Consider the following 5000-nt stretch of genomic DNA (forward strand, 5'->3'; position numbering starts at 1 on the left):
TCCCCCTCCTCCTTCCTCTTCCCTCCTCCTCCTCCTCCTCCTCCTTCCTCCTTCCTCCTTCCTCTTCCCTCCTCCCCCTCCTACTTCCTCTTCCCTCATCCCTATTCCTCCTCCCCCTTCCTCCTTCCTCTTCGCTCCTCCTCCTCCTCCTCCTCTTCCTCTTCCTCAATCTCTTTTCACAAAAGGCTATGCGCTGTGCCGCTTTGAAGGGGACACTGAGCACATACATAAATATATATTCTCTAGGATATTATAATTTCGTCTAATGGACCGGAAAGCATATATATAATTTTGCTGTCTTTCTTTCATCTTTTTATGTTTTTTTTTTTTTTTTTCCTTCTTCTTCTTCTTTGCTTGTAATTTCTTTTTTATTTCTGTTATTCCATATATAGGTCTACGTACAGGTAAGGAAGGAAAGATGCATATATATATATATATATATATATATATATATATATATATATATATATATATATATATATATACATATATACATACACAGAGAGATAGGTAGAGAGACAGATAGATAAATATTTACTGACTACAAATGCAGAGATACATTAACGGATTAAACGTGAAAGTTTAAAAAAAAGGATAATATTTTGAAAAAAAAGGAAAATGAAAAATGAAAATGATTGTACAATGCGTTAAAAGGCAGAGACAGACAGATGCAGATAGAGACAGACAGAGATAGACTGAGACAGACAAAAACAGATAGAGATAGAGGCAGACAGAATCAGATAGTTTCAGACAGAGATAGACTGAGACTGACTGAATCAGATAGAGATAGATTGAGGCAGATAGATTATGACAGATTCAGATAGAGATACTGTGAGACAGACAGATTCAAATAGATATAAGCAGATACAAATGCAGATACAAACAGATACAGATAGAGACAGGAAGATACAAATACAGACAAAAATAAAGAGACAGAGACAGACAGATATAAACAGAGACAAACAGATACAGACCCAAACAGACAAGAATAAACAGAGCCAGGGAGAGAGAGAGAGAGAGAGAGAGAGAGAGAGAGAGAGAGAGAGTGAGAGAGAGAGAGGAAATAAACAGAGAGAGAGAGAGAGAGAGAGACAGGAACAAACGCAGAGAGAGAGAGAGAGACAGGAACAAACAAAGAGAGAGAGAGAGAGAGACAGGAACAAATAAAGAGAGACAGAGAGAGAGAGAGAGACATGAACAAACAGAGAGAGAGAGAGAGAGAGAGAGGAACAAACTGAGAGAGAGAAAGAGACAGGAACAAATAGAGACAGAGAGACCGACAGAATCATACCGCAATGACCATTAAACAATATAAATATATGATTAAAGTACCAAGTGATGTAGATAACGAGAGCGGGGGGTGGGGTGGGGGGGATAGAAAATACCAGTGCCATAACTATGAGCGTGTTTTTAGGCATTTTAAGACATCTTAAGGACTTTTTTTCAGAGCATCTAGGGGTCCTTTTAGGATATCTACAAAAAAAAGGACATAACGTTTTTTTTTTTTCTTTTTCTTTCTCTCTTTCGTTCTTTCTTTGTTTTTGTTTTTTATAAATACACTTAAGTAACCAGATGTTGAAGAGGCACCGCCAGAAGGGCCAAAAGAGTGCCATTCTTGTGGGCGGGGCTTGAGTTGCCCTCGAGTAGCCGTAAGTCCGTCTTGGAGTTTGTATGTATGTGTGTGTGTGTGTTTATGTGGAGTTTGTATGTATGTGTGTGTACGTGTGTGTGTGTGTGTGTGTGTGTTTATGTGGAAGTGTGCGTGTGTGTGCTTTTATTATTTCTTTACTTGTTTGTCCGGCCATTGTTTCTTTCTCTCTTTATCTATTTATCTTTCTATCTTTATATATATGTTGTGTGTGTGTGTGCATGTGTGTCTGTGTGTGTATGTGGAAGTATGCGTGTGTTTGTGTGTGTGTTTATGTGCAAGTGTGCGTGTGTGCGTGTGTGTTTTTATGTGGAAGCTTGCGTGTGTGTGTGTGTTTATGTGGAGTGTGCGTATGTTTGTGTGTGTGTGTGTTTAAGTGAAAGTGTATATGTGTTTATGTGTGCGCGCGTGTGTGTTTATGTAAAAGTGTATATGTGTTTATGAGTGCGTGCGTGTGTGTGTGTGTGTGTGTTTATATGTGTGTGCGTGTGTGCGTGTTTATGTGTTTATTTGAAAGTATACATGTGTTTGTGTATATAGACATATATACACGCACATGTATATATACATTTCTACCCTCCCATAAACATAAAAAAAAAACAATAAAAAAAATCCATCACAAACCACAAACACACGAGAGCGAGTATAAAGAATCACATAAACTCCGGGGCCTTGCTCATATCTCTACCGGATGTCCAGCGCAATAATAGCCATATCTTGCATTATTCAGAGATAACCTCTCTCTCTCTCTCTTTTTTTTTTGGGGGCTCCTTTTTTTTTTTTTTGGCGGGAAACGTAACCACGATTTGGGCCTCTTGGATCAAGATGGACGGCGGTTGGGGGAGGGCGGGCGCTTTTAGAGAAATGTGTGTGTCTGTGTGTGTGCATGTATATGTATGTATGTATATAGATGTTTGTGTGTCTGTGTATGTGTGTGTGTGTGTGTATATATATATATATATATATATATATATATATATATATATATATATATATATATATATATATATGTGTGTGTGTGTGTGTGTGTGTGTGTGTGTGTGTGTGTGTGTGTGTGTGTGTGTGTGTGTGTGTGCGTGTGTGCGTGTTTATATATTTGTTCATTTATCTATACATTCATTTGTTTATTTTTTTATCTATGTGTATATGTTTATACTTTTCTCTCTCTCTACGTATTTATCTGTTTCTCTTCTCTCTGCTCTTCCTCTTTTGGTCAAATTCTTCTAATGTTGTACTTTGCTTTATTTTTGGCTCTCATGGGACTAAAAAACGTAAGAGGCTTTCATTAATCTTATTTCTTTTTCTTATTTTTATTATTTTTTCTTCTTTTTTTCTTTCTTTTCCTTATTCTTATTATTTTTTTCTTTTTCTTTTTTCTTTTTCTTTATTCTTTTTTTTCTTCTTTTTTCTCCTTTTTTCTTCTTTTCTTCTTTTTTCTTCTTTTTCTCCTTTTTCTTCTTGTTTTTATCTTTTTTCTTGTTTTTTCTTTTTCTTTTTTTGCTTTTTTTCTTTTTTCTTCTTTTTTCTTTTTCTTTTTTTTCTTTTTTCTTCTTTTTTTTCTTCTTCTCCTTTTTTTCTTTTTCTTCTTTTTCTTCCTCTTCTTTTTCTTCTTTTTCTTCTTCTTCTCCTTTTTTATTTTATCTGCTTTTTCTTTATTCTTCTTTTTCTTCTTTCTTCCTTTTCTTCCTCTTCTTTTTCTTCTTTTTCCTTCTTGTTCTTCGCATCCTTCCCATTCTTCTTCATTTTCGACAACCCTTTTTCTATCATTATCTATGGTAGTGATAATGGTAATGGCAATAATAGCAGCAGTAATAGTAATTGCAATAATGATGATACTAATGATAGTGATTATAATAATGATAATGATAGCGATAATAATGATAATGATAGCGATAATAATGATAGGGATAATAATGATAATGATAGTGATAATAATAATAGTGATAATGATAGTGATAATAATTATAATGATAATGATAATGAGAGTAATTTCTATAGTCATAATAATCGTAATCATAATAATCATTATTGTGATAATAATAATAATAATGATAATAGTGAAGATAATAATGGTAATAGCAATGATAATACTACTGATACTAATGATGATAATAATGATAGCAATGATGATAATAATAATAATAATGATAATAATGATAACAACAATAATAAAGACCATGACGATAACAACAAAACTCAGAACAACAACCACACCAACGGTAACAACAACAACAACAACAGCGCCAATAACAAGGACAAAAAACAACAATAACAGTATTAACAAAACCCCGTAACAACAGCAATTACAAGACGTTCGGCCGCTCTATGGTGCTGCCATCTGTTGCAGGAGCGGCGAGTTCATTTAACTGCATTCGCTTCTTCGTCTCGATTTCACACGGGTACGTTGCAATTGCGCAAGGTGGAGGGGGAGGGAGGGGAGGGAAAGAGTAGGGGGAGGGAAGGGGGAGGGGAGGGGAGGGGGAGAGGGAGGGGAGGGAGGGAGGGAGGGAAAGAGTAGGGGGAGGAGGGAGGGAGAGAGGGGAGGGGGAGGGGGAGTGGGGAGAGGGAGCGAAGGGAGGGAGGGGAGGGAAAGAGTAGGGGGAGGAGGGAGGGGAGAGGGAGAGGGAGGTGGGGGAGGGGCGAGGGAGGGTTAAGGAAGGGGAGAGGGAGGGAAGGAAGGGGAGTGGGGATGGGGGATGGAGGGGAGGGGAGAGGGAGAGGGTAGGGGGAAGGAAGGGGAGTGGGGAGGGGGAGAGACTAGGGAGAGGGAGGGAAGGGGAGAGGGTTAGGGAAGGAAGGGAGAGGAGAGGGAGGGAGGAATTGGGAGGGAGTGGGGAGGAGAGGAGGTGGAGAGAGAGGGAAAGGGAGGGAGAGTTAGGGAAGGGTTGGGAGAGAGTAGGGAAGGAAGGGGGAGGGAAGGAGAGGATGGAGGGGAGGGGGGAGGGAGAGGCCAGGGAGAGGAGGGAAGGGGAGAGGGAGGGAAGGGAGAGGGTTAGGTAAGGAAGGAGGAGGAGGGAGGGAAGGGAGAGGAGGGAATGGGGGATGGAGGGAGTGGGGAGGAGGGGATGGAGGGGAGACGGAGTTAAGGGGAGAGAGTTAGGGAAGGGGAGGGAGAGTTAGGAAGGGTTGGGAGAGAGGAGGGTGTAGGGAGGGAAGGGGAGGGATAGGTAGGAATGGGGAGAGAGTAGAGAGAGGAGGGAGTGGGGAGGGGGAGGAGGGGGAGAGACTAGGGAGAGGAGGGAGGGGAGGGAAGGAGGAGTAGGGAGGGAGAGGAGGGAGTGGGGAGGATGGAGGTGGAGAGGGGAAGGGAGAGGAGGAGTGAAGGTGAGCGGAGTACCAGAGGAAGGGAAAA

General features: G+C 40.3%; 1 protein-coding gene across 1 annotated transcript in view; it reads right to left on the reverse strand.

Annotated features, from left to right (window-relative positions):
- LOC113805294 (gamma-aminobutyric acid receptor subunit alpha-1-like) overlaps positions 1–5000 on the reverse strand; it is a gene marked incomplete in the record, with an annotated part of 422810 nt that overhangs the window by 299067 nt on the left and 118743 nt on the right.

The sequence above is a fragment of the Penaeus vannamei genome, chromosome 41 (assembly GCF_042767895.1).
Source record: "Penaeus vannamei isolate JL-2024 chromosome 41, ASM4276789v1, whole genome shotgun sequence".
Classification (NCBI taxonomy): Eukaryota; Metazoa; Arthropoda; class Malacostraca; order Decapoda; family Penaeidae; genus Penaeus; species Penaeus vannamei.